At 47.3% G+C, this 24,840-nt stretch overlaps 37 non-coding genes across 37 annotated transcripts; all 37 read left to right on the forward strand.

The window, feature by feature from the left end:
- The first annotated feature begins 1,016 nt into the window (after positions 1-1,016).
- Positions 1,017-1,089, forward strand: TRNAM-CAU (transfer RNA methionine (anticodon CAU)). Its single transcript has one exon. It is a non-coding gene; the product is annotated as a tRNA-Met (tRNA).
- Positions 1,090-2,200: 1,111 nt separating this feature from the next.
- On the forward strand, positions 2,201-2,273 carry TRNAM-CAU (transfer RNA methionine (anticodon CAU)). The gene has a single exon. It is a non-coding gene; the product is annotated as a tRNA-Met (tRNA).
- A 164-nt stretch (positions 2,274-2,437) lies between these two features.
- On the forward strand, positions 2,438-2,510 carry TRNAM-CAU (transfer RNA methionine (anticodon CAU)). The gene has a single exon. It is a non-coding gene; the product is annotated as a tRNA-Met (tRNA).
- A 164-nt stretch (positions 2,511-2,674) lies between these two features.
- On the forward strand, positions 2,675-2,747 carry TRNAT-CGU (transfer RNA threonine (anticodon CGU)). Its single transcript has one exon. It is a non-coding gene; the product is annotated as a tRNA-Thr (tRNA).
- A 1,347-nt stretch (positions 2,748-4,094) lies between these two features.
- On the forward strand, positions 4,095-4,167 carry TRNAM-CAU (transfer RNA methionine (anticodon CAU)). The gene has a single exon. It is a non-coding gene; the product is annotated as a tRNA-Met (tRNA).
- A 1,820-nt stretch (positions 4,168-5,987) lies between these two features.
- TRNAM-CAU (transfer RNA methionine (anticodon CAU)) lies at positions 5,988-6,060 on the forward strand. The gene has a single exon. It is a non-coding gene; the product is annotated as a tRNA-Met (tRNA).
- A 401-nt stretch (positions 6,061-6,461) lies between these two features.
- On the forward strand, positions 6,462-6,534 carry TRNAM-CAU (transfer RNA methionine (anticodon CAU)). The gene has a single exon. It is a non-coding gene; the product is annotated as a tRNA-Met (tRNA).
- A 402-nt stretch (positions 6,535-6,936) lies between these two features.
- TRNAM-CAU (transfer RNA methionine (anticodon CAU)) lies at positions 6,937-7,009 on the forward strand. Its single transcript has one exon. It is a non-coding gene; the product is annotated as a tRNA-Met (tRNA).
- A 400-nt stretch (positions 7,010-7,409) lies between these two features.
- TRNAM-CAU (transfer RNA methionine (anticodon CAU)) lies at positions 7,410-7,482 on the forward strand. The gene has a single exon. It is a non-coding gene; the product is annotated as a tRNA-Met (tRNA).
- A 637-nt stretch (positions 7,483-8,119) lies between these two features.
- Positions 8,120-8,192, forward strand: TRNAM-CAU (transfer RNA methionine (anticodon CAU)). The gene has a single exon. It is a non-coding gene; the product is annotated as a tRNA-Met (tRNA).
- A 164-nt stretch (positions 8,193-8,356) lies between these two features.
- TRNAM-CAU (transfer RNA methionine (anticodon CAU)) lies at positions 8,357-8,429 on the forward strand. Its single transcript has one exon. It is a non-coding gene; the product is annotated as a tRNA-Met (tRNA).
- Positions 8,430-9,384: 955 nt separating this feature from the next.
- Positions 9,385-9,457, forward strand: TRNAM-CAU (transfer RNA methionine (anticodon CAU)). The gene has a single exon. It is a non-coding gene; the product is annotated as a tRNA-Met (tRNA).
- Positions 9,458-11,041: 1,584 nt separating this feature from the next.
- On the forward strand, positions 11,042-11,114 carry TRNAM-CAU (transfer RNA methionine (anticodon CAU)). The gene has a single exon. It is a non-coding gene; the product is annotated as a tRNA-Met (tRNA).
- A 1,111-nt stretch (positions 11,115-12,225) lies between these two features.
- TRNAM-CAU (transfer RNA methionine (anticodon CAU)) lies at positions 12,226-12,298 on the forward strand. The gene has a single exon. It is a non-coding gene; the product is annotated as a tRNA-Met (tRNA).
- Positions 12,299-12,462: 164 nt separating this feature from the next.
- On the forward strand, positions 12,463-12,535 carry TRNAM-CAU (transfer RNA methionine (anticodon CAU)). The gene has a single exon. It is a non-coding gene; the product is annotated as a tRNA-Met (tRNA).
- Positions 12,536-12,699: 164 nt separating this feature from the next.
- On the forward strand, positions 12,700-12,772 carry TRNAT-CGU (transfer RNA threonine (anticodon CGU)). Its single transcript has one exon. It is a non-coding gene; the product is annotated as a tRNA-Thr (tRNA).
- Positions 12,773-13,646: 874 nt separating this feature from the next.
- TRNAM-CAU (transfer RNA methionine (anticodon CAU)) lies at positions 13,647-13,719 on the forward strand. The gene has a single exon. It is a non-coding gene; the product is annotated as a tRNA-Met (tRNA).
- Positions 13,720-14,828: 1,109 nt separating this feature from the next.
- Positions 14,829-14,901, forward strand: TRNAM-CAU (transfer RNA methionine (anticodon CAU)). The gene has a single exon. It is a non-coding gene; the product is annotated as a tRNA-Met (tRNA).
- Positions 14,902-15,065: 164 nt separating this feature from the next.
- On the forward strand, positions 15,066-15,138 carry TRNAM-CAU (transfer RNA methionine (anticodon CAU)). Its single transcript has one exon. It is a non-coding gene; the product is annotated as a tRNA-Met (tRNA).
- A 164-nt stretch (positions 15,139-15,302) lies between these two features.
- Positions 15,303-15,375, forward strand: TRNAT-CGU (transfer RNA threonine (anticodon CGU)). The gene has a single exon. It is a non-coding gene; the product is annotated as a tRNA-Thr (tRNA).
- An 875-nt stretch (positions 15,376-16,250) lies between these two features.
- Positions 16,251-16,323, forward strand: TRNAM-CAU (transfer RNA methionine (anticodon CAU)). The gene has a single exon. It is a non-coding gene; the product is annotated as a tRNA-Met (tRNA).
- Positions 16,324-17,673: 1,350 nt separating this feature from the next.
- On the forward strand, positions 17,674-17,746 carry TRNAM-CAU (transfer RNA methionine (anticodon CAU)). Its single transcript has one exon. It is a non-coding gene; the product is annotated as a tRNA-Met (tRNA).
- Positions 17,747-17,910: 164 nt separating this feature from the next.
- TRNAM-CAU (transfer RNA methionine (anticodon CAU)) lies at positions 17,911-17,983 on the forward strand. Its single transcript has one exon. It is a non-coding gene; the product is annotated as a tRNA-Met (tRNA).
- A 401-nt stretch (positions 17,984-18,384) lies between these two features.
- TRNAM-CAU (transfer RNA methionine (anticodon CAU)) lies at positions 18,385-18,457 on the forward strand. The gene has a single exon. It is a non-coding gene; the product is annotated as a tRNA-Met (tRNA).
- A 638-nt stretch (positions 18,458-19,095) lies between these two features.
- On the forward strand, positions 19,096-19,168 carry TRNAM-CAU (transfer RNA methionine (anticodon CAU)). Its single transcript has one exon. It is a non-coding gene; the product is annotated as a tRNA-Met (tRNA).
- A 400-nt stretch (positions 19,169-19,568) lies between these two features.
- TRNAM-CAU (transfer RNA methionine (anticodon CAU)) lies at positions 19,569-19,641 on the forward strand. The gene has a single exon. It is a non-coding gene; the product is annotated as a tRNA-Met (tRNA).
- Positions 19,642-19,805: 164 nt separating this feature from the next.
- TRNAL-CAA (transfer RNA leucine (anticodon CAA)) lies at positions 19,806-19,878 on the forward strand. Its single transcript has one exon. It is a non-coding gene; the product is annotated as a tRNA-Leu (tRNA).
- A 164-nt stretch (positions 19,879-20,042) lies between these two features.
- TRNAM-CAU (transfer RNA methionine (anticodon CAU)) lies at positions 20,043-20,115 on the forward strand. The gene has a single exon. It is a non-coding gene; the product is annotated as a tRNA-Met (tRNA).
- A 164-nt stretch (positions 20,116-20,279) lies between these two features.
- On the forward strand, positions 20,280-20,352 carry TRNAM-CAU (transfer RNA methionine (anticodon CAU)). Its single transcript has one exon. It is a non-coding gene; the product is annotated as a tRNA-Met (tRNA).
- Positions 20,353-20,515: 163 nt separating this feature from the next.
- TRNAM-CAU (transfer RNA methionine (anticodon CAU)) lies at positions 20,516-20,588 on the forward strand. Its single transcript has one exon. It is a non-coding gene; the product is annotated as a tRNA-Met (tRNA).
- Positions 20,589-20,752: 164 nt separating this feature from the next.
- TRNAM-CAU (transfer RNA methionine (anticodon CAU)) lies at positions 20,753-20,825 on the forward strand. Its single transcript has one exon. It is a non-coding gene; the product is annotated as a tRNA-Met (tRNA).
- A 638-nt stretch (positions 20,826-21,463) lies between these two features.
- On the forward strand, positions 21,464-21,536 carry TRNAM-CAU (transfer RNA methionine (anticodon CAU)). The gene has a single exon. It is a non-coding gene; the product is annotated as a tRNA-Met (tRNA).
- Positions 21,537-22,886: 1,350 nt separating this feature from the next.
- TRNAM-CAU (transfer RNA methionine (anticodon CAU)) lies at positions 22,887-22,959 on the forward strand. Its single transcript has one exon. It is a non-coding gene; the product is annotated as a tRNA-Met (tRNA).
- Positions 22,960-23,123: 164 nt separating this feature from the next.
- Positions 23,124-23,196, forward strand: TRNAM-CAU (transfer RNA methionine (anticodon CAU)). Its single transcript has one exon. It is a non-coding gene; the product is annotated as a tRNA-Met (tRNA).
- A 401-nt stretch (positions 23,197-23,597) lies between these two features.
- Positions 23,598-23,670, forward strand: TRNAM-CAU (transfer RNA methionine (anticodon CAU)). Its single transcript has one exon. It is a non-coding gene; the product is annotated as a tRNA-Met (tRNA).
- Positions 23,671-24,071: 401 nt separating this feature from the next.
- TRNAM-CAU (transfer RNA methionine (anticodon CAU)) lies at positions 24,072-24,144 on the forward strand. The gene has a single exon. It is a non-coding gene; the product is annotated as a tRNA-Met (tRNA).
- Positions 24,145-24,545: 401 nt separating this feature from the next.
- On the forward strand, positions 24,546-24,618 carry TRNAM-CAU (transfer RNA methionine (anticodon CAU)). Its single transcript has one exon. It is a non-coding gene; the product is annotated as a tRNA-Met (tRNA).
- Positions 24,619-24,840: the final 222 nt, after the last annotated feature.

Raw genomic sequence — 24,840 nt, forward strand, 5'->3', positions numbered from 1 at the left:
TTCCTATTTTTTCAACCTTTAATTTGTGGGAACTAATGATACCGGTTGCGTTTCCCTGTGACCCCTGTCCGCGTCGGTAGCGCAGTAGGCAGCGCGTCACTCTCGTAATCTGAAGGTCGTGAGTTCAATCCTCTCCCGGGGCAAAGGCGGTGAATATGTTTTGTTTGCTTGTGAGAGTTTAATTAGGTCGTGAGGGGTGCACTGTCTGGAGAAGTAATGAATGACTGTTGCTCGGTTTTCCTACTTTTTCGACCTTTAATTTGTGGGAACTAATGATACCGGTTGCGTTTCGCAGTGCCCCTGTCCGCCTCGGTAGCGCAGTGGGCAGCGCGTCAGTCTCATAATCTGAAGGTCGTGAGTTCAATTCTCACCCCGGCCAAAGGCGGTGCAGTTTTTTGTTTGCTTATGAGAGTTTAATTAGGTCGTGAGGAGTGCGCTGTCAGGAGCAGTAATGAATGACAGTTGCTCGGTTTTCTTAATTTTTCAATTTTTAACTTGTGGGAACTATTGATACCGGTTGTGTTTCCCAGAGACACCTGTCTGCCTCGGAAGCGCAGTAGGCAGCGCGTCAGTCTCATAATCTGAAGGTCGTGAGTTCAATACACACCCAGGGTAAAGGCGGTAATCATTTTTTGTTTGCTTATGAGTGTTTAATTAGGTCGTGAGGGGTGCGCTGTTTGGAGCAGTAATAAATGACTGTTGCTCGGTTTTCTTACTGTTTCAATTTTTAACTTGTGGAAACTATTGATACCGGTTGTGTTTCCCAGTGACCCCTGTCCGCCTCGGTAGCGCAGTAGGCAGCGCGTCAGTCTCATAATCTGAAGGTCGTGAGTTCAATCCACTCCCGGGGCAAAGGCGGTGCAGATTTTTTGTTTGCCAATGAGAGTTTAATTAGGTTGTGAGGGGTGCGCTGTCCTGAGCAGTAATGAAGGACTGTTGCTGAGTTTTCTTACTTTTTCGACCTTTAACATGTGGGAACTATTGATACCGGTTGTGTTTCCCCGTGACGCCGGTTCGCCTCGGTAGCGCAGTAGGCAGCGCGTCAGTCTCATAATCTGAAGGTCGTGAGTTCAATCCTCACCCGGGGCAAATTTGTTGCAGATTTTCTGTTTGCTCATGAGAGTTTAATTAGGTCGGGAGGGGTGCACTGTCTTGAGCAGTAATGAATGACAGTTGTTCGGTTTTCTTATTTTTTCAACCTTTAATTTGTGGGAACTAATGATACCGGTTGCGTTTCCCAGTGACCCCTGTCCGCGTCGGTAGCGCAGTAGGCAGCGCGTCAGTCTCGTAATCTGAAGGTCGTAAGTTCAATCCTCTCCCGGGGCAAAGGCGGTGAATATGTTTTGTTTGCTTATGAGAGTTTAATTAGGTCGTGAGGGGTGCACTGTCTGGAGAAGTAATGAATGACTGTTGCTCGGTTTTCTTATTTTTTCAACCTTTAATTTGTGGGAACTAATGATACCGGTTGCGTTTCCTAGTGACCCCAGTCTGCCTCGGTAGCGCAGTAGGCAGCGCGTCAGTCTCATATTCTGAAGGTCGTGTGTTCAATCCTCACCCGGAGCAAAGGCGGTGAAGTTTTTTTGTTTGTTTATGAGAGTTTAATTAGGTCGTGAAGGGTGCGCTGTCTGGAGCAGTAATGAATGACTGTTGCCGAGTTTTCTTACTTTTTCGACCTTTAACTTGAGGGAACTATTGATACCTGTTGTGTTTCCCAGTGACACCTGTCCGCCTCGGTAGCGCAGTAGGCAGCGCGTCAGTCTCATAATCTGAAGGTCATGAGTTCAATTCTCACCCGGGCCAAAGGCGGTGCAGTTTTTTGTTTGCTTATGAGAGTTTAATTAGGTCGTGAGGAGTGCGCTGTCAGGAGCAGTAATGAATGACAGTTGCTCGGTTTTCTTAATTTTTCAATTTTTAACTTGTGGGAACTATTGATACTGGTTGTGTTTCCCAGAGACACCTGTCTGCCTCGGAAGCGCAGTAGGCAGCGCGTCAGTCTCATAATCTGAAGGTCGTGAGTTCAATACACACCCAGGGTAAAGGCGGTACACATTTTTTGTTTGCTTATGAGAGTTTAATTAGGTCGTGAGGGTTGCGCTGTTTGGAGCAGTAATAAATGACTGTTGCTCGGTTTTCTTACTGTTTCAATTTTTAACTTGTGGAAACTATTGATACCGGTTGTGTTTCCCAGTGACCCCTGTCCGCCTCGGTAGCGCAGTAGGCAGCGCGTCAGTCTCATAATCTGAAGGTCGTGAGTTCAATCCACACCCGGGGCAAAGGCGGTGCAGATTTTTTGTTTGCCTATGAGAGTTTAATTAGGTTGTGAGGGGTGCGCTGTCTTGAGCAGTAATGAATGACTGTTGCTGAGTTTTCTTACTTTTTCGACCTTTAACTTGTGGGAACTATTGATACCGGTTGTGTTTCCCAGTCACACCTGTCCGCCTCGATAGTGCAGTAGGCAGCGCGTCAGTCTCATAATCTGAAGGTCGTGAGTTCAATCCTCACCCGGGGCAAAGGCGGTGCTGATTTTTTGTTTGCTCATGAGAGTTTAATTAGGTAGGGAGGGGTGCACTGTCTGGCGCAGTAATGAATGACTGTTGCCCAGTTTTCTTATTTTTTCGACCTTTAATTTGTGGAAACGAATGATACCGGTTGCGTTTCGCAGTGACCCCTTTCCGCCTCGGTAGCGCAGTAGGCAGCGCGTCAGTCTCGTAATCTGAAGGTCGTGAGTTCAATCCTCTCCCGGGGCAAAGGCGGTGAATATGTTTAGTTTGCTTGTGAGAGTTTAATTAGGTCGTGAGGGGTGCACTGTCTGGAGCAGTAATGAATGACTGTTGCTGAGTTTTTTTATTTTTTCGACCTTTAACTTGTGGGAACTATTGATACCGGTTGTGTTTCCCAGTGACACCAGTCCGCCTCGGTAGCGCAGTAGGCGGCGCTTCAGTCTCATAATCTGAAGGTCGTGAGTTCAATCCACACCCGGAGCAAAGGCGGTGCAGATTGTTTGTTTGCCTATGAGAGTTTAATTAGGTTGTGAGGGGTGCGCTGTCCTGAGCAGTAATGAATGACTGTTGCTGAGTTTTCTTACTTTTTCGACCTTTAACATGTGGGAACTATTGATACCGGTTGTGTTTCCCAGTGACGCCTGTTCGCCTCGGTAGCGCAGTAGGCAGCGCGTCAGTCTCATAATCTGAAGGTCGTGAGTTCAATACTAACCCGGGGAGAATTTGTTGCAGATTTTTTGTTTGCTCATGAGAGTTTAATTAGGTCGTGAGGGGTGCACTGTCTTGAGCAGTAATGAATGACAGTTGTTCGGTTTTCCTATTTTTTCAACCTTTAATTTGTGGGAACTAATGATACCGGTTGCGTTTCCCAGTGACCCCTGTCCGCGTCGGTAGCGCAGTAGGCAGCGTGTCAGTCTCGTAATCTGAAGGTCGTGAGTTCAATCCTCTCCCGGGGCAAAGGCGGTGAATATGTTTTGTTTGCTTGTGAGAGTTTAATTAGGTCGTGAGGGGTGCACTGTCTGGAGAAGTAATGAATGACTGTTGCTCGGTTTTCCTACTTTTTCGACCTTTAATTTGTGGGAACTAATGATACCGGTTGCGTTTCGCAGTGCCCCTGTCCGCCTCGGTAGCGCAGTAGGCAGCGCGTCAGTCTCATAATCTGAAGGTCATGAGTTCAATTCTCACCCGGGCCAAAGGCGGTGCAGTTTTTTGTTTGCTTATGAGAGTTTAATTAGGTCGTGAGGAGTGCGCTGTCAGGAGCAGTAATGAATGACAGTTGCTCGGTTTTCTTAATTTTTCAATTTTTAACTTGTGGGAACCATTGATACCCGTTGTGTTTCCCAGAGACACCTGTCCGCCTCGGAAGCGCAGTAGGCAGCGCGTCAGTCTCATAATCTGAAGGTCGTGAGTTCAATACACACCCAGGGTAAAGGCGGTACACATTTTTTGTTTGCTTATGAGAGTTTAATTAGGTCGTGAGGGGTGCGCTGTCTGGAGCAGTAATAAATGACTGTTGCTCGGTTTTCTTACTGTTTCAATTTTTAACTTGTGGAAACTATTGATACCGGTTGTGTTTCCCAGTGACCCCTGTCCGCCTCGGTAGCGCAGTAGGCAGCGCGTCAGTCTCATAATCTGAAGGTCGTGAGTTCAATCCCCACCCGGGGTATAGGCGGTGTAGTTTTGTTGTTTGCTTATGAGAGTTTAATTAGGTCGTGAAGGGTGCGCTGCCTGGAGCAGTAATGAATGACTGTTGCTGAGTTTTTTATTTTTTCGACCTTTAACTTGTGGGAACTATTGATACCGGTTGTGTTTCCCAGTGACACCAGTCCGCATCGGTAGCGCAGTAGGCGGCGCTTCAGTCTCATAATCTGAAGGTCGTGAGTTCAATCCACACCCGGGGCAAAGGCGGTGCAGATTTTTTGTTTGCTCATGAGAGTTTAATTAGGTCGTGAGGGGTGCACTGTCTTGAGCAGTAATGAATGACAGTTGTTCGGTTTTCCTATTTTTTCAACCTTTAATTTGTGGGAACTAATGATACCGGTTGCGTTTCCCTGTGACCCCTGTCCGCGTCGGTAGCGCAGTAGGCAGCGCGTCACTCTCGTAATCTGAAGGTCGTGAGTTCAATCCTCTCCCGGGGCAAAGGCGGTGAATATGTTTTGTTTGCTTGTGAGAGTTTAATTAGGTCGTGAGGGGTGCACTGTCTGGAGAAGTAATGAATGACTGTTGCTCGGTTTTCCTACTTTTTCGACCTTTAATTTGTGGGAACTAATGATACCGGTTGCGTTTCGCAGTGCCCCTGTCCGCCTCGGTAGCGCAGTAGGCAGCGCGTCAGTCTCATAATCTGAAGGTCCTGAGTTCAATTCTCACCCGGGCCAAAGGCGGTGCAGTTTTTTGTTTGCTTATGAGAGTTTGATTAGGTCGTGAGGAGTGCGCTGTCAGGAGCAGTAATGAATGACAGTTGGTCGGTTTTCTTAATTTTTCAATTTTTAACTTGTGGGAACTATTGATACCGGTTGTGTTTCCCAGAGACACCTGTCCGCCTCGGTAGCGCAGTAGGCAGCGCGTCAGTCTCATAATATGAAGGTCGTGAGTTCCATCCTCACCCGGGGCAAAGGCGGTGTAGTTGTTTTGTTTGCTTATGAGAGTTTAATTAGGTCGTGAAGGGTGCGCTGTCTGGTGCAGTAATGAATGACTGTTGCTGAGGTTTCTTACTTTTTCGACCTTTAACTTGTGGGAACCATTGATACCGGTTGTGTTTCCCAGTGACACCAGTCCGCCTCGGTAGCACAGTAGGCGGCGCTTCAGTCTCATAATCTGAAGGTCGTGAGTTCGATCCACACCCGGGGCAAAGGCGGTGCAGATTTTTTGTTTGCCTATGAGAGTTTAATTAGGTCGTGAGGGGTTCGCTGTCCTGAGCAGTAATGAATGACTGTTGCTGAGTTTTCTTACTTTTTCGACCTTAAACATGTGGGAACTATTGATACCGGTTGTGTTTCACAGTGACGCCTATTCGCCTCGGAAGCGCAGTAGGCAGCGCGTCAGTCTCATAATCTGAAGGTCGTGAGTTCAATACACACCCAGGGTAAAGGCGGTACACATTTTTTGTTTGCTTATGAGAGTTTAATTAGGTCGTGAGGGGTGCGCTGTTTGGAGCAGTAATAAATGACTGTTGCTTGGTTTTCTTACTGTTTCAATTTTTAACTTGTGGAAACTATTGATACCGGTTGTGTTTCCCAGTGACCCCTGTCCGCCTCGGTAGCGCAGTAGGCAGTGCGTCAGTCTCATAATCTGAAGGTCGTGAGTTCAATCCACACCCGGGGCAGAGGCGGTGCAGATTTTTTGTTTGCCTATGAGAGTTTAATTAGGTTGTGAGGGGTGCGCTGTCCTGAGCAGTAATGAATGACTGTTGCTGAGTTTTCTTACTTTTTCGACCTTTAACATGTGGGAACTATTGATACCGGTTGTGTTTACCCGTGACGCCTGTTCGCCTCGGTAGCGCAGTAGGCAGCGCGTCAGTCTCATAATCTGAAGGTCGTGAGTTCAATCCTCACCCGGGGCAAATTTGTTGCAGATTTTTTGTTTGCTCATGAGAGTTTAATTAGGTCGTGAGGGGTGCACTGTCTTGAGCAGTAATGAATGACAGTTGTTCGGTTTTCTTATTTTTTCAACCTTTAATTTGTGGGAACTAATGATACCGGTTGCGTTTCCCAGTGACCCCTGTCCGCGTCGGTAGCGCAGTAGGCAGCGCGTCAGTCTCGTAATCTGAAGGTCGCGAGTTCAATCCTCTCCCGGGGCAAAGGCGGTGAATATGTTTTGTTTGCTTATGAGAGTTTAATTAGGTCGTGAGGGGTGCACTGTCTGGAGAAGTAATGAATGACTGTTGCTCGGTTTTCTTATTTTTTCAACCTTTAATTTGTGGGGACTAATGATACCGGTTGCGTTTCCCAGTGACCCCAGTCTGCCTCGGTAGCGCAGTAGGCAGCGCGTCAGTCTCATATTCTGAAGGTCGTGAGTTCAATCCCCACCCGGGGTAAAGGCGGTGCAGTTTTGTTGTTTGCTTATGAGAGTTTAATTAGGTCGTGAGGGGTGCGCTGTCTGGAGCAGTAATAATTGACTGTTGCTGAGTTTTCTTACTTTTTCGACCTTTAACTTGTGGGAACTATTGATACCGGTTGTGTTTCCCAGTGACACCAGTCCGCCTCGGTAGCGCAGTAGGCGGCGCTTCAGTCTCATAATCTGAAGGTCGTGAGTTCAATCCACACCCGGGGCAAAGGCGGTGCAGATTTTTTGTTTGCCTATGAGAGTTTAATTAGGTTGTGAGGGGTGCGCTGTCCTGAGCAGTAATGAATGACTGTTGCCGAGTTTTCTTACTTTTTCGACCTTTAACATGTGGGAACTATTGATACCGGTTGTGTTTCCCCCGTGACGCCTGTTCGCCTCGGTAGCGCAGTAGGCAGCGCGTCAGTCTCATAATCTGAAGGTCGTGAGTTCAATCCTCACCCGGGGCGAATTTGTTGCAGATTTTTTGTTTGCTCATGAGAGTTTAATTAGGTCGTGAGGGGTGCACTGTCTTGAGCAGTAATGAATGACAGTTGTTCGGTTTTCTTAGTTTTTCAACCTTTAATTTGTGGGAACTAATGATATCGCTTGTGTTTCCCAGTGACCCCTGTCCGCGTCGGTAGCGCAGTAGGCAGCGCGTCAGTCTCGTAATCTGAAGGTCGTGAGTTCAATCCTCTCCCGGGGCAAAGGCGGTGAATATGTTTTGTTTGCTTATGAGAGTTTAATTAGGTCGTGAGGGGTGCACTGTCTGGAGAAGTAATGAATGACTGTTGCTCGGTTTTCTTATTTTTTCAACCTTTATTTGTGGGAACTAATGATACCGGTTGCGTTTTCCAGTGACCCCAGTCTGCCTCGGTAGCGCAGTAGGCAGCGCGTCAGTCTCATATTCTGAAGGTCGTGAGTTCAATCCTCACCCGGAGCAAAGGCGGTGAAGTTTTTTTGTTTGTTTATGAGAGTTTAATTAGGTCGTGAAGGGTGCGCTGTCTGGAGCAGTAATGAATGACTCTTGCCGAGTTTTCTTACTTTTTCGACCTTTAACTTGAGGGAACTATTGATACCTGTTGTGTTTCCCAGTGACACCTGTCCGCCTCGGTAGCGCAGTAGGCAGCGCGTCAGTCTCATAATCTGAAGGTCATGAGTTCAATTCTCACCCGGGCCAAAGGCGGTGCAGTTTTTTGTTTGCTTATGAGAGTTTAATTAGGTCGTGAGGAGTGCGCTGTCAGGAGCAGTAATGAATGACAGTTGCTCGGTTTTCTTAATTTTTCAATTTTTAACTTGTGGGAACTATTGATACCCGTTGTGTTTCCCAGAGACACCTGTCCGCCTCGGAAGCGCAGTAGGCAGCGCGTCAGTCTCATAATCTGAAGGTCGTGAGTTCAATACACACCCAGGGTAAAGGCGGTACACATTTTTTGTTTGCTTATGAGAGTTTAATTAGGTCGTGAGGGGTGCGCTGTCTGGAGCAGTAATAAATGACTGTTGCTCGGTTTTCTTACTGTTTCAATTTTTAACTTGTGGAAACTATTGATACCGGTTGTGTGTCCCAGTGACCCCTGTCCGCCTCGGTAGCGCAGTAGGCAGCGCGTCAGTCTCATAATCTGAAGGTCGTGAGTTCAATCCCCACCCGGGGTATAGGCGGTGTAGTTTTGTTGTTTGCTTATGAGAGTTTAATTAGGTCGTGAGGGGTGCGCTGTCTGGAGCAGTAATGATTGACTGTTGCTGAGTTTTCTTACTTTTTCGACCTTTAACTTGTGGGAACTATTGATACCGGTTGTGTTTCCCAGTCACACCTGTCCGCCTCGGTAGTGCAGTAGGCAGCGCGTCAGTCTCATAATCTGAAGGTCGTGAGTTCAATCCTCACCCGGGGCAAAGGCGGTGCAGATTTTTTGTTTGCTCATGAGAGTTTAATTAGGTAGGGAGGGGTGCACTGTCTGGAGCAGTAATGAATGACTGTTGCCCAGTTTTCTTATTTTTTCGACCTTTAATTTGTAGAAACGAATGATACCGGTTGCGTTTCGCAGTGACCCCTGTCCGCCTCGGTAGCCCAGTAGGCAGCGCGTCAGTCTCATAATCTGAAGGTCGTGAGTTCAATTCTCACCCGGGCCAAAGGCGGTGCAGTTTTTTTGTTTGCTTATGAGAGTTTAATTAGGTCGTGAGGAGTGCGCTGTCAGGAGCAGTAATGAATGACAGTTGCTCGGTTTTCTTAATTTTTCAATTTTTAACTTGTGGGAACTATTGATACCGGTTGTGTTTCCCTGTGACCCCTGTCCGCGTCGGTAGCGCAGTACTTGTCTCTTTCCTGTCTCCTTCTTCGTTTCCTGTGTGCGTTATTTTATTGGCTGGAAGTTTTTTCATCTGAAGCGCAGTAGGCAGCGCGTCAGTCTCATAATCTGAAGGTCGTGAGTTCAATTCTCACCCGGGCCAAAGGCGGTGCAGTTTTTTTGTTTGCTTATGAGAGTTTAATTAGGTCGTGAGGAGTGCGCTGTCAGGAGCAGTAATGAATGACAGTTGCTCGGTTTTCTTAATTTTTCAATTTTTAACTTGAGGGAACTATTGATACCTGTTGTGTTTCCCAGTGACACCTGTCCGCCTCGGTAGCGCAGTAGGCAGCGCGTCAGTCTCATAATCTGAAGGTCATGAGTTCAATTCTCACCCGGGCCAAAGGCGGTGCAGTTTTTTGTTTGCTTATGAAAGTTTAATTAGGTCGTGAGGAGTGCGCTGTCAGGAGCAGTAATGATTGACTGTTGCTGAGTTTTCTTACTTTTTCGACCTTTAACTTGTGGGAACTATTGATACCGGTTGTGTTTCCCAGTGACGCCTATTCGCCTCGGTAGCGCAGTAGGCAGCGCGTCAGTCTCATAATCTGAAGGTCGTGAGTTCAATACTCACCCGGGGAAAATTTGTTGCATGTTTTTTGTTTGCTCATGAGAGTTTAATTAGGTCGTGAGGGGTGCACTGTCTTGAGCAGTAATGAATGACAGTTGTTCGGTTTTCCTATTTTTTCAACCTTTAATTTGTGGGAACTAATGATACCGGTTGCGTTTCCCAGTGACCCCTGTCCGCGTCGGTAGCGCAGTAGGCAGCGCGTCAGTCTCGTAATCTCAAGGTCGTGAGTTCAATCCTCTCCCGGGGCAAAGGCGGTGAATATGTTTAGTTTGCTTGTGAGAGTTTAATTAGGTCGTGAGGGGTGCACTGTCTGGAGCAGTAATGAATGACTGTTGCTGAGTTTTTTTATTTTTTCGACCTTTAACTTGTGGGAACTATTGATACCGGTTGTGTTTCCCAGTGACACCAGTCCGCCTCGGTAGCGCAGTAGGCGGCGCTTCAGTCTCATAATCTGAAGGTCGTGAGTTCAATCCACACCCGGGGCAAAGGCGGTGCAGATTTTTTGTTTGCTCATGAGAGTTTAATTAGGTCGTGAGGGGTGCACTGTCTTGAGCAGTAATGAATGACAGTTGTTCGGTTTTCCTATTTTTTCAACCTTTAATTTGTGGGAACTAATGATACCGGTTGCGTTTCCCTGTGACCCCTGTCCGCGTCGGTAGCGCAGTAGGCAGCGCGTCACTCTCGTAATCTGAAGGTCGTGAGTTCAATCCTCTCCCGGGGCAAAGGCGGTGAATATGTTTTGTTTGCTTGTGAGAGTTTAATTAGGTCGTGAGGGGTGCACTGTCTGGAGAAGTAATGAATGACTGTTGCTCGGTTTTCCTACTTTTTCGACCTTTAATTTGTGGGAACTAATGATACCGGTTGCGTTTCGCAGTGCCCCTGTCCGCCTCGGTAGCGCAGTGGGCAGCGCGTCAGTCTCATAATCTGAAGGTCGTGAGTTCAATTCTCACCCCGGCCAAAGGCGGTGCAGTTTTTTGTTTGCTTATGAGAGTTTAATTAGGTCGTGAGGAGTGCGCTGTCAGGAGCAGTAATGAATGACAGTTGCTCGGTTTTCTTAATTTTTCAATTTTTAACTTGTGGGAACTATTGATACCGGTTGTGTTTCCCAGAGACACCTGTCTGCCTCGGAAGCGCAGTAGGCAGCGCGTCAGTCTCATAATCTGAAGGTCGTGAGTTCAATACACACCCAGGGTAAAGGCGGTAATCATTTTTTGTTTGCTTATGAGTGTTTAATTAGGTCGTGAGGGGTGCGCTGTTTGGAGCAGTAATAAATGACTGTTGCTCGGTTTTCTTACTGTTTCAATTTTTAACTTGTGGAAACTATTGATACCGGTTGTGTTTCCCAGTGACCCCTGTCCGCCTCGGTAGCGCAGTAGGCAGCGCGTCAGTCTCATAATCTGAAGGTCGTGAGTTCAATCCACTCCCGGGGCAAAGGCGGTGCAGATTTTTTGTTTGCCAATGAGAGTTTAATTAGGTTGTGAGGGGTGCGCTGTCCTGAGCAGTAATGAAGGACTGTTGCTGAGTTTTCTTACTTTTTCGACCTTTAACATGTGGGAACTATTGATACCGGTTGTGTTTCCCCGTGACGCCGGTTCGCCTCGGTAGCGCAGTAGGCAGCGCGTCAGTCTCATAATCTGAAGGTCGTGAGTTCAATCCTCACCCGGGGCAAATTTGTTGCAGATTTTCTGTTTGCTCATGAGAGTTTAATTAGGTCGGGAGGGGTGCACTGTCTTGAGCAGTAATGAATGACAGTTGTTCGGTTTTCTTATTTTTTCAACCTTTAATTTGTGGGAACTAATGATACCGGTTGCGTTTCCCAGTGACCCCTGTCCGCGTCGGTAGCGCAGTAGGCAGCGCGTCAGTCTCGTAATCTGAAGGTCGTAAGTTCAATCCTCTCCCGGGGCAAAGGCGGTGAATATGTTTTGTTTGCTTATGAGAGTTTAATTAGGTCGTGAGGGGTGCACTGTCTGGAGAAGTAATGAATGACTGTTGCTCGGTTTTCTTATTTTTTCAACCTTTAATTTGTGGGAACTAATGATACCGGTTGCGTTTCCTAGTGACCCCAGTCTGCCTCGGTAGCGCAGTAGGCAGCGCGTCAGTCTCATATTCTGAAGGTCGTGTGTTCAATCCTCACCCGGAGCAAAGGCGGTGAAGTTTTTTTGTTTGTTTATGAGAGTTTAATTAGGTCGTGAAGGGTGCGCTGTCTGGAGCAGTAATGAATGACTGTTGCCGAGTTTTCTTACTTTTTCGACCTTTAACTTGAGGGAACTATTGATACCTGTTGTGTTTCCCAGTGACACCTGTCCGCCTCGGTAGCGCAGTAGGCAGCGCGTCAGTCTCATAATCTGAAGGTCATGAGTTCAATTCTCACCCGGGCCAAAGGCGGTGCAGTTTTTTGTTTGCTTATGAGAGTTTAATTAGGTCTTGAGGAGTGCGCTGTCAGGAGCAGTAATGAATGACAGTTGCTCGGTTTTCTTAATTTTTCAATTTTTAACTTGTGGGAACTATTGATACTGGTTGTGTTTCCCAGAGACACCTGTCTGCCTCGGAAGCGCAGTAGGCAGCGCGTCAGTCTCATAATCTGAAGGTCGTGAGTTCAATACACACCCAGGGTAAAGGCGGTACACATTTTTTGTTTGCTTATGAGAGTTTAATTAGGTCGTGAGGGTTGCGCTGTTTGGAGCAGTAATAAATGACTGTTGCTCGGTTTTCTTACTGTTTCAATTTTTAACTTGTGGAAACTATTGATACCGGTTGTGTTTCCCAGTGACCCCTGTCCGCCTCGGTAGCGCAGTAGGCAGCGCGTCAGTCTCATAATCTGAAGGTCGTGAGTTCAATCCACACCCGGGGCAAAGGCGGTGCAGATTTTTTGTTTGCCTATGAGAGTTTAATTAGGTTGTGAGGGGTGCGCTGTCTTGAGCAGTAATGAATGACTGTTGCTGAGTTTTCTTACTTTTTCGACCTTTAACTTGTGGGAACTATTGATACCGGTTGTGTTTCCCAGTCACACCTGTCCGCCTCGATAGTGCAGTAGGCAGCGCGTCAGTCTCATAATCTGAAGGTCGTGAGTTCAATCCTCACCCGGGGCAAAGGCGGTGCTGATTTTTTGTTTGCTCATGAGAGTTTAATTAGGTAGGGAGGGGTGCACTGTCTGGCGCAGTAATGAATGACTGTTGCCCAGTTTTCTTATTTTTTCGACCTTTAATTTGTGGAAACGAATGATACCGGTTGCGTTTCGCAGTGACCCCTTTCCGCCTCGGTAGCGCAGTAGGCAGCGCGTCAGTCTCGTAATCTGAAGGTCGTGAGTTCAATCCTCTCCCGGGGCAAAGGCGGTGAATATGTTTAGTTTGCTTGTGAGAGTTTAATTAGGTCGTGAGGGGTGCACTGTCTGGAGCAGTAATGAATGACTGTTGCTGAGTTTTTTTATTTTTTCGACCTTTAACTTGTGGGAACTATTGATACCGGTTGTGTTTCCCAGTGACACCAGTCCGCCTCGGTAGCGCAGTAGGCGGCGCTTCAGTCTCATAATCTGAAGGTCGTGAGTTCAATCCACACCCGGAGCAAAGGCGGTGCAGATTGTTTGTTTGCCTATGAGAGTTTAATTAGGTTGTGAGGGGTGCGCTGTCCTGAGCAGTAATGAATGACTGTTGCTGAGTTTTCTTACTTTTTCGACCTTTAACATGTGGGAACTATTGATACCGGTTGTGTTTCCCAGTGACGCCTGTTCGCCTCGGTAGCGCAGTAGGCAGCGCGTCAGTCTCATAATCTGAAGGTCGTGAGTTCAATACTAACCCGGGGAGAATTTGTTGCAGATTTTTTGTTTGCTCATGAGAGTTTAATTAGGTCGTGAGGGGTGCACTGTCTTGAGCAGTAATGAATGACAGTTGTTCGGTTTTCCTATTTTTTCAACCTTTAATTTGTGGGAACTAATGATACCGGTTGCGTTTCCCAGTGACCCCTGTCCGCGTCGGTAGCGCAGTAGGCAGCGTGTCAGTCTCGTAATCTGAAGGTCGTGAGTTCAATCCTCTCCCGGGGCAAAGGCGGTGAATATGTTTTGTTTGCTTGTGAGAGTTTAATTAGGTCGTGAGGGGTGCACTGTCTGGAGAAGTAATGAATGACTGTTGCTCGGTTTTCCTACTTTTTCGACCTTTAATTTGTGGGAACTAATGATACCGGTTGCGTTTCGCAGTGCCCCTGTCCGCCTCGGTAGCGCAGTAGGCAGCGCGTCAGTCTCATAATCTGAAGGTCGTGAGTTCAATCCTCACCCGGGGCAAATTTGTTGCAGATTTTCTGTTTGCTCATGAGAGTTTAATTAGGTCGTGAGGGGTGCACTGTCTTGAGCAGTAATGAATGACAGTTGTTCGGTTTTCTTATTTTTTCAACCTTTAATTTGTGGGAACTAATGATACCGGTTGCGTTTCCCAGTGACCCCTGTCCGCGTCGGTAGCGCAGTAGGCAGCGCGTCAGTCTCGTAATCTGAAGGTCGTGAGTTCAATCCTCTCCCGGGGCAAAGGCGGTGAATATGTTTTGTTTGCTTATGAGAGTTTAATTAGGTCGTGAGGGGTGCACTGTCTGGAGAAGTAATGAATGACTGTTGCTCGGTTTTCTTATTTTTTCAACCTTTAATTTGTGGGAACTAATGATACCGGTTGCGTTTCCTAGTGACCCCAGTCTGCCTCGGTAGCGCAGTAGGCAGCGCGTCAGTCTCATATTCTGAAGGTCGTGTGTTCAATCCTCACCCGGAGCAATGGCGGTGAAGTTTTTTGTTTGTTTATGAGAGTTTAATTAGGTCGTGAAGGGTGCGCTGTCTGGAGCAGTAATGAATGACTGTTGCCGAGTTTTCTTACTTTTTCGACCTTTAACTTGAGGGAACTATTGATACCTGTTGTGTTTCCCAGTGACACCTGTCCGCCTCGGTAGCGCAGTAGGCAGCGCGTCAGTCTCATAATCTGAAGGTCATGAGTTCAATTCTCACCCGGGCCAAAGGCGGTGCAGTTTTTTGTTTGCTTATGAGAGTTTAATTAGGTCGTGAGGAGTGCGCTGTCAGGAGCAGTAATGAATGACAGTTGCTCGGTTTTCTTAATTTTTCAATTTTTAACTTGTGGGAACTATTGATACTGGTTGTGTTTCCCAGAGACACCTGTCTGCCTCGGAAGCGCAGTAGGCAGCGCGTCAGTCTCATAATCTGAAGGTCGTGAGTTCAATACACACCCAGGGTAAAGGCGGTACACATTTTTGTTTGCTTATGAGAGTTTAATTAGGTCGTGAGGGTTGCGCTGTTTGGAGCAGTAATAAATGACTGTTGCTCGGTTTTCTTACTGTTTCAATTTTTAACTTGTGGAAACTATTGATACCGGTTGTGTTTCCCAGTGACCCCTGTCCGCCTCGGTAGCGCAGTAGGCAGCGCGTCAGTCTCATAATCTGAAGGTCGTGAGTTCAATCCACACCCGGGGCAAAGGCGGTACAGATTTTTTGTTTGCCTATGAGAGTTTAATTAGGTTGTGAGGGGTGCGCTGTCTTGAGCAGTAATGAATGACTGTTGCTGAGTTTTCTTACTTTTTTGACCTTTAACTTGTGGGAACTATTGATACCGGTTGTGTTTCCCAGTCACACCTGTCCGCCTCGATAGTGCAGTAGGCAGCGCGTCAGTCTCATAATCTGAAGGTCGTGAGTTCAATCCTCACCCGGGGCAAAGGCGGTGCTGATTTTTTGTTTGCTCATGAGAGTTTAATTAGGTAGGGAGGGGTGCACTGTCTGGCGCAGTAATGAATGACTGTTGCCCAGTTTTCTTATTTTTTCGACCTTTAATTTGTGGAAACGAATGATACCGGTTGCGTTTCGCAGTGACCCCTTTCCGCCTCGGTAGCGCAGTAGGCAGCGCGTCAGTCTCGTATTCTGAAGGTCGTGAGTTCAATCCTCTCCCGGGGCAAAGGCGGTGAATATGTTTAGTTTGCTTGTGAGAGTTTAATTAGGTCGTGAGGGGTGCACTGTCTGGAGCAGTAATGAATGACTGTTGCTGAGTTTTTTTATTTTTTCGACCTTTAACTTGTGGGAACTATTGATACCGGTTGTGTTTCCCAGTGACACCAGTCCGCCTCGGTAGCGCAGTAGGCGGCGCTTCAGTCTCATAATCTGAAGGTCGTGAGTTCAATCCACACCCGGAGCAAAGGCGGTGCAGATTTTTTGTTTGCCTATGAGAGTTTAATTAGGTTGTGAGGGGTGCGCTGTCCTGAGCAGTAATGAATGACTGTTGCTGAGTTTTCTTACTTTTTCGACCTTTAACATGTGGGAACTATTGATACCGGTTGTGTTTCCCAGTGACGCCTGTTCGCCTCGGTAGCGCAGTAGGCAGCGCGTCAGTCTCATAATCTGAAGGTCGTGAGTTCAATACTAACCCGGGGAGAATTTGTTGCAGATTTTTTGTTTGCTCATGAGAGTTTAATTAGGTCGTGAGGGGTGCACTGTCTTGAGCAGTAATGAATGACAGTTGTTCGGTTTTCCTATTTTTTCAACCTTTAATTTGTGGGAACTAATGATACCGGTTGTGATTCCCAGTGACGCCTGTTCGCCTCGGTAGCGCAGTAGGCAGCGCGTAAGTCTCGTAATCTGAAGGTCGTGAGTTCAATCCTCTCCCGGGGCAAAGGCGGTGAATATGTTTTGTTTGCTTATGAGAGTTTAATTAGGTCGTGAGGGGTGCACTGTCTGGAGAAGTAATGAATGACTGTTGCTCGGTTTTCCTACTTTTTCGACCTTTAATTTGTGGGAACTAATGATACCGGGTGCGTTTCGCAGTGACCCCTGTCCGCCTCGGTAGCGCAGTAGGCAGCGCGTCAGTCTCATAATCTGAAGGTCGTGAGTTCCATCCTCACCCGGGGCAAAGGCGGTGTAGTTAGTTTCTTTGCTTATGAGAGTTTAATTAGGTCGTGAAGGGTGCGCTGTCTGGAGCAGTAATGAATGACTGTTGCTGAGTTTTCTTTCTTTTTCGACCTTTAACTTGTGGGAACTATTGATATCGGTTGTGTTTCCCAGTGACACCAGTCCGCCTCGGTAGCGCAGTAGGCGGTGCGTCAGTCTCATAATCTCAAGGTCGTGAGTTCAATCCACACCCGGGGATAAGGCGGTGCAGAATTTTTGTTTGCCTATGAGAGTTTAATTCGGTCGTGAGGGGTGCGCGTTTTGGAGCAGTAACGAATGACTGTTGCTGAATTTTCTTACTTTTTCGACCTTTAACGTGTGGGAACTATTGATACCGGTTGTGTTTCCCAGGGACACCTGTCCGCCTCGGTAGCGCAGTATGCAGCGCGTAAGTCTCATAATCTGAAGGTCGTGAGTTCAATCCTCACCCGGGGCAAAGGCGGTGAAGTTTTTTGTTTGCTTATGAGAGTTTAATTAGGTCGTGAGGGGTGCGCTGTCTGGAGCAGTAATGAATGACTGTTGGTGAGTTTTCTTATTTTTTTAATTTTTAACTTGTGGGAACTATTGATACCTGTTGTGTTTCCCAGTGACACCTGTCCGCCTCGGCAGCGCAATGGCAGCGCGTCAGTCTCATAATCTGAAGGTCGTGAGGTCAAACCTCACCCGGGGCAAAGGCGGTAAAGTTTTTTGTTTGCTTATGAGAGTTTAATTAGGTCGTGAGGGGAGCACTGTCTGGAGCAGTAATGAATGACTGTTGCTCGGTTTTCTTACTTTTTCGACCTTTATTTTTTGTGGGAACTAATGTTACCGGTTGCGTTTCCCAGTGACCCCTGTCCGCCTCGGTAGTGCAAAGGCAGCACGTCTGTCTCATAATCTGAAGGTCGTGAGTTCAATCCCCACCCGGGGCAAAGGTGTTGCAGATTTTTTTGTTTTCCTATGAGAGATTTATTGGGTCGTGAGGGGTGCGCTGTCTGGAGCAGTAATGAATGACTGTTGCTCGGTTTTCTCACTTTTTCGACCTATGGTTTGTGGGAACTAATGATACCGGTTGCGTTTCCCAGTGACCCCTGTCTGCCTCGGAAGCGCACTAGGCAGCGCGTCAGTCTCATAATCTAAAGGTCGTGAGTTCAATCCTCACCCGGGGCAACTTTGGTGCAGATTTTTTGTTTGCTCATGAGAGTTTATATTAAGTCGTGAGGGGTGCACTGTCTGGAGCAGTAATAAATGACTGTTGCTCAGTTTTCTTACTTTTTTCACCTTTATTTTTGTGGGAACTAATGATACCGGTTGCGTTTGCCATGGGCTCCTGTATGCCTCGGTAGCGCAGTAGGCAGCGCGTCAGTCTCATAATCTGAAGGTCGTGAGTTCAATCCTCGCCCGGGGCAAAGGTGGTGCAGATTTTTTGTTTGCTTATGAGAATTTAATTAGGTCGTGAGGGGTGCACTGTGTGGAGCAGTAATGAATTACTGTTGCTCGGTTTTCTTACTTTTTCGGCCTTTAATTTGTGGGAACTAATGATACCGGTTGCGTTTGCCATGGGCTCCTGTATGCCTCGGTAGCGCAGTAGGCAGCGCGTCAGTCTCATAATCTGAAGGTCGTGAGTTCCATCCTCACCCGGGGCAAAGGCGGTGTAGTTGTTTTGTTTGCTTATGAGAGTTTAATTAGGTCGTGAAGGGTGCGCTGTCTGGTGCAGTAATGAATGACTGTTGCTGAGTTTTCTTACTTTTTCGACCTTTAACTTGTGGGAACTATTGATACCGGTTGTGTTTCCTAGTGACACCAGTCCGCCTCGGTAGCGCAGTAGGCGGCGCTTCAGTCTCATAATCTGAAGGTCGTGAGTTCAATCCACACCCGGGGCAAAGGCGGTGCAGATTTTTTGTTTGCCTATGAGAGTTTAATTAGGTCGTGAGGGGTGCGCTGTCCTGAGCAGTAATGAATGACTGTTGCTGAGTTTTCTTACTTTTTCGACCTTTAACATGTGGGAACTAATGATACCAGTTGTGTTTCCCAGTGACGCCTGTTCGCCTCGGTAGCGCAGTAGGCAGCGCGTCAGTCTCATAATCTGAAGGTCGTGAGTTCAATCCTCACCCGGGGCAAATTTGTTGCAGATTTTTTGTTTGCTCATGAGAGTTTAATTAGGTCGTGAGGGGTGCACTGTCTGGAGCAGTAATAAATGACTGTTGCTGAGTTTTCTTACTTTTTCGACCTTTAACTTGTGGGAACTATTGATACCGGTTGTGTTTCCCAGTGACACCAGTCCGCCTCGGTAGCGCAGTAGGCGGCGCGTCAGTCTCATAATCTGAAGGTCGTGAGTTCCATCCTCACCCGGGGCAAATGCTGTGTAGTTGGTTTCTTTGCTTCTGATAGTTTAATTAGGTCGTGAAGGGGCCGCTGTCTGGAGCAGTAATGAATGACTGTTGCTGAGTTTTCTTACTTTTTCGACCTTTAACTTGTGGGAACTATTGATACCGGTTGTGTTTCCCAGTGACACCAGTCCGCCTCGGTAGCGCAGTAGGCGGCGCGTCAGTCTCATAATCTCAAGGTCGTGAGTTCAATCCACACCCGGGGCAAAGGCGGTGCAGAATTTTTGTTTGCCTATGAGAGTTTAATTAGGTCGTGAGGGGTGCGCTGTCTGAAGCAGTAATGAATGACTGTTGCCGAGTTTTCTTACTTTTTCGACCTTTAACATGAGGGAACTATTGATACCTGTTGTGTTTCCCAGTGACACCTGTCCGCCTCGGTAGCGCAGTAGGCAGCGCGTCAGTCTCATAATCTGAAGGTCGTGAGTTCAATTCTCACCCGGGCCAAAGGCGGTGTAGTTTTTTGTTTGCTTATGAGAGTTTAATTAGGTCGTGAGGAGTGCGCTGTCAGGAGCAGTAATGAATGACAGTTGATCGGTTTTCTTAATTTTTCAATTTTTAACTTGTGGGAACTATTGATACCAGTTGTGTTTCCCAGAGACACCTGTCCGCCTCGGAAGCGCAGTAGCCAGCGCGTCAGTCTCATAATCTGAAGGTCGTGAGTTCAATACACACCCAGGGTAAAGGCGGTACACATTTTTTGTTTGCTTATGAGAGTTTAATTAGGTCGTGAGGGTTGCGCTGTTTGGAGCAGTAATAAATGACTGTTGCTCGGTTTTCTTACTGTTTCAATTTTTAACTTGTGGAAACTATTGATACCGGTTGTGTTTCCCAGTGACCCCTGTCCGCCTCGGTAGCGCAGTAGGCAGCGCGTCAGTCTCATAATCTGAAGGTCGTGAGTTCAATCCACACCCGGGGCAAAGGCGGTGCAGATTTTTTGTTTGCCTATGAGAGTTTAATTAGGTTGTGAGGGGTGCGCTGTCCTGAGCAGTAATGAATGACTGTTGCTGAGTTTTCTTACTTTTTCGACCTTTAACTTGTGGGAACTATTGTTACCAGTTGTGTTTCCCAGTCACACCTGTCCGCCTCGATAGTGCAGTAGGCAGCGCGTCAGTCTCAAAATCTGAAGGTCGTGAGTTCAATCCTCACCCGGGGCAAAGGCGGTGCTGATTTTTTGTTCGCTCATGAGAGTTTAATTAGGTAGGGAGGGGTGCACTGTCTGGCGCAGTAATGAATGACTGTTGCCCAGGTTTCTTATTTTTTCGACCTTTAATTTGTGGAAACGAATGATACCGGTTGCGTTTCGCAGTGACCCCTGTCCGCCTCGGTAGCGCAGTAGGCAGCGCGTCAGTCTCATAATCTGAAGGTCGTGAGTTCCATCCTCACCCGGGGCAAAGGCGGTGTAGTTGTTTTGTTTGCTTATGAGAGTTTAATTAGGTCGTGAAGGGTGCGCTGTCCTGAGCAGTAATGAATGACTGTTGCTGAGTTTTCTTACTTTTTCGACCTTTAACATGTGTGAACTATTGATACCGGTTGTGTTTCCCAGTGACGCCTGTTCGCCTCGGTAGCGCAGTAGGCAGCGCGTCAGTCTCATAATCTGAAGGTCGTGAGTTCAATACTCACCCGGGGCAAATTTGTTGCAGATTTTTGTTTGCTCATGAGAGTTTAATTAAGTCGTGAGGGGTGCACTGTCTTGAGCAGTAATGAATGACAGTTGTTCGGTATTCCTATTTTTTCAACCTTTAATTTGTGGGAACTAATGATACCGGTTGTGTTTCCCAGTCACACCTGTCCGCCTCGGTAGTGCAGTAGGCAGCGCATCAGTCTCATAATCTGAAGGTCGTGAGTTCAATCCTCACCCGGGGCAAAGGCGGTGCAGATTTTTTGTTTGCTCATGAGAGTTTAATTAGGTAGGGAGGGGTGCACTGTCTGGAGCAGTAATGAATGACTGTTGCCCAGTTTTCTTATTTTTTCGACCTTTAATTTGTGGAAACGAATGATACCGGTTGCGTTTCGCAGTGACCCCTGTCCGCCTCGGTAGCGCAGTAGGCAGCGCGTCAGTCTCATAATCTGAAGGTCGTGAGTTCCATCCTCACCCGGGGCAAAGGCGGTGTAGTTGTTTTGTTTGCTTATGAGAGTTTAATTAGGTCTTGAAGGGTGCGCTGTCTGGAGCAGTAATGAATGACTGTTGCTGAGTTTTTTTATTTTTTCGACCTTTAACTTGTGGGAACTATTGATACCGGTTGTGTTTCCCAGTGACACCAGTCCGCCTCGGTAGCGCAGTAGGCGGCGCTTCAGTCTCATAATCATAAGGTCGTGAGTTCAATCCACACCCGGGGCAAAGGCGGTGCAGATTTTTTGTTTGCCTATGAGAGTTTAATTAGGTTGTGAGGGGTGCGCTGTCCTGAGCAGTAATGAATGACTGTTGCTGAGTTTTCTTACTTTTTCGACCTTTAACATGTGGGAACTATTGATACCGGTTGTGTTTCCCAGTGACGCCTGTTCGCCTCGGTAGCGCAGTAGGCAGCGCGTAAGTCTCGTAATCTGAAGGTCGTGAGTTCAATCCTCTCCCGGGGCAAAGGCGGTGAATATGTTTTGTTTGCTTATGAGAGTTTAATTAGGTCGTGAGGGGTGCACTGTCTGGAGAAGTAATGAATGACTGTTGCTCGGTTTTCCTACTTTTTCGACCTTTAATTTGTGGGAACTAATGATACCGGGTGCGTTTCGCAGTGACCCCTGTCCGCCTCGGTAGCGCAGTAGGCAGCGCGTCAGTCTCATAATCTGAAGGTCGTGAGTTCCATCCTCACCCGGGGCAAAGGCGGTGTAGTTAGTTTCTTTGCTTATGAGAGTTTAATTAGGTCGTGAAGGGTGCGCTGTCTGGAGCAGTAATGAATGACTGTTGCTGAGTTTTCTTACTTTTTCGACCTTTAACTTGTGGGAACTATTGATACCGGTTGTGTTTCCCAGTGACACCAGTCCGCCTCGGTAGCGCAGTAGGCGGTGCGTCAGTCTCATATTCTCAAGGTCGTGAGTTCAATCCACACCCGGGGCAAAGGCGGTGCAGAATTTTTGTTTGCCTATGAGAGTTTAATTCGGTCGTGAGGGGTGCGCGTTTTGGAGCAGTAACGAATGACTGTTGCTGAATTTTCTTACTTTTTCGACCTTTAACGTGTGGGAACTATTGATACCGGTTGTGTTTCCCAGGGACACCTGTCCGCCTCGGTAGCGCAGTATGCAGCGCGTAAGTCTCATAATCTGAAGGTCGTGAGTTCAATCCTCACCCGGGGCAAAGGCGGTGAAGTTTTTTGTTTGCTTATGAGAGTTTAATTAGGTCGTGAAGGGTGCGCTGTCTGGAGCAGTAATGAATGACTGTTGGTGAGTTTTCTTATTTTTTTAATTTTTAACTTGTGGGAACTATTGATACCTGTTGTGTTTCCCAGTGACACCTGTCCGCCTCGGCAGCGCAATGGCAGCGCGTCAGTCTCATAATCTGAAGGTCGTGAGGTCAAGCCTCACCCGGGGCAAAGGCGGTAAAGTTTTTTGTTTGCTTATGAGAGTTTAATTAGGTCGTGAGGGGAGCACTGTCTGGAGCAGTAATGAATGACTGTTGCTCGGTTTTCTTACTTTTTCGACCTTTATTTTTTGTGGGAACTAATGTTACCGGTTGCGTTTCCCAGTGACCCCTGTCCGCCTCGGTAGTGCAAAGGCAGCACGTCTGTCTCATAATCTGAAGGTCGTGAGTTCAATCCCCACCCGGGGCAAAGGTGTTGCAGATTTTTTTGTTTTCCTATGAGAGATTTATTGGGTCGTGAGGGGTGCGCTGTCTGGAGCAGTAATGAATGACTGTTGCTCGGTTTTCTCACTTTTTCGACCTATGGTTTGTGGGAACTAATGATACCGGTTGCGTTTCCCAGTGACCCCTGTCTGCCTCGGAAGCGCACTAGGCAGCGCGTCAGTCTCATAATCTAAAGGTCGTGAGTTCAATCCTCACCCGGGGCAACTTTGGTGCAGATTTTTTGTTTGCTCATGAGAGTTTATATTAAGTCGTGAGGGGTGCACTGTCTGGAGCAGTAATAAATGACTGTTGCTCAGTTTTCTTACTTTTTTCACCTTTATTTTTGTGGGAACTAATGATACCGGTTGCGTTTGCCATGGGCTCCTGTATGCCTCGGTAGCGCAGTAGGCAGCGCGTCAGTCTCATAATCTGAAGGTCGTGAGTTCAATCCTCGCCCGGGGCAAAGGCGGTGCAGATTTTTTGTTTGCTTATGAGAATTTAATTAGGTCGTGAGGGGTGCACTGTGTGGAGCAGTAATGAATTACTGTTGCTCGGTTTTCTTACTTTTTCGGCCTTTAATTTGTGGGAACTAATGATACCGGTTGCGTTTCGCAGTGACCCCTGTCTGCCTCGGTAGCGCAGTAGGCAGCGCGTCAGTCTCATAATCTGAAGGTCGTGAGTTCCATCCTCACCCGGGGCAAAGGCGGTGTAGTTGTTTTGTTTGCTTATGAGAGTTTAATTAGGTCGTGAAGGGTGCGCTGTCTGGTGCAGTAATGAATGACTGTTGCTGAGTTTTCTTACTTTTTCGACCTTTAACTTGTGGGAACTATTGATACCGGTTGTGTTTCCTAGTGACACCAGTCCGCCTCGGTAGCGCAGTAGGCGGCGCTTCAGTCTCATAATCTGAAGGTCGTGAGTTCAATCCACACCCGGGGCAAAGGCGGTGCAGATTTTTTGTTTGCCTATGAGAGTTTAATTAGGTCGTGAGGGGTGCGCTGTCCTGAGCAGTAATGAATGACTGTTGCTGAGTTTTCTTACTTTTTCGACCTTTAACATGTGGGAACTAATGATACCAGTTGTGTTTCCCAGTGACGCCTGTTCGCCTCGGTAGCGCAGTAGGCAGCGCGTCAGTCTCATAATCTGAAGGTCGTGAGTTCAATCCTCACCCGGGGCAAATTTGTTGCAGATTTTTTGTTTGCTCATGAGAGTTTAATTAGGTCGTGAGGGGTGCACTGTCTGGAGCAGTAATAAATGACTGTTGCTCAGTTTTCTTACTTTTACCACCTTTAATTTGTGGGAACTAATGATACTGGATGCGTTTCCCAGTGACCCCTGTCCACGTCGGTAGCGCAGTAGGCAGTGCGTCAGTCTCGTAATCTGAAGGTCGTGAGTTCAATCCTCTCCCGGGGCAAAGGCGGTGAATATGTTTTATTTGCTTATGAGAGTTTAATTAGGTCGTGAGGGGTACACTGTCTGGAGAAGTAATGAATGACTGTTGCTCGGTTTTCCTACTTTTTTGTCCTTTAATTTGTGGGAACTAATGATACCTGTTGCGTTTCGCAGTGACCCCTGTCCGCCTCGGTAGCGCAGTAGGCAGCGCGTCAGTCTCATAATCTGAAGGTCGTGAGTTCCATCCTCACCCGGGGCAAAGGCTGTGTAGTTGGTTTCTTTGCTTCTGATAGTTTAATTAGGTCGTGAAGGGGCCGCTGTCTGGAGCAGTAATGAATGACTGTTGCTGAGTTTTCTTACTTTTTCGACCTTTAACTTGTGGGAACTATTGATACCGGTTGTGTTTCCCAGTGACACCAATCCGCCTCGGTAGCGCAGTAGGCGGCGCGTCAGTCTCATAATCTCAAGGTCGTGAGTTCAATCCACACCCGGGGCAAAGGCGGTGCAGAATTTTTGTTTGCCTATGAGAGTTTAATTAGGTCGTGAGGGGTGCGCTGTCTGAAGCAGTAATGAATGACTGTTGCTGAGTTTTCTTACTTTTTCGACCTTTAACTTGTGGGAACTATTGATACCTGTTGTGTTTTGCAGTGACACCTGTCCGCCTCGGTAGCGCAGTAGGCAGCGCGTCAGGCTCATAATCTGAAGGTCGTGAGTTCAATCCTCACCCGGGCCAAAGGCGGTGCAGATTTTTGTTTGCTTATGAGAGTTTAATTAGGTCTTGAGGGGTGCGCTGTCTGGAGCAGTAATGAATGACTGTTGCTGAGTTTTCTTACTTTTTCGACCTTTAACTTGAGGGAACTATTGATACCAGTTGTGTTTCCCAGTGACACATGTCCGCCTCGGTAGCGCAGTAGGCAGCGCGTCAGTCTCATAATCTGAAGGTCGTGAGTTCAAT

Source organism: Rhipicephalus microplus, chromosome 3, assembly GCF_043290135.1.
Source record: "Rhipicephalus microplus isolate Deutch F79 chromosome 3, USDA_Rmic, whole genome shotgun sequence".
NCBI classification, from domain to species: domain Eukaryota; kingdom Metazoa; phylum Arthropoda; class Arachnida; order Ixodida; family Ixodidae; genus Rhipicephalus; species Rhipicephalus microplus.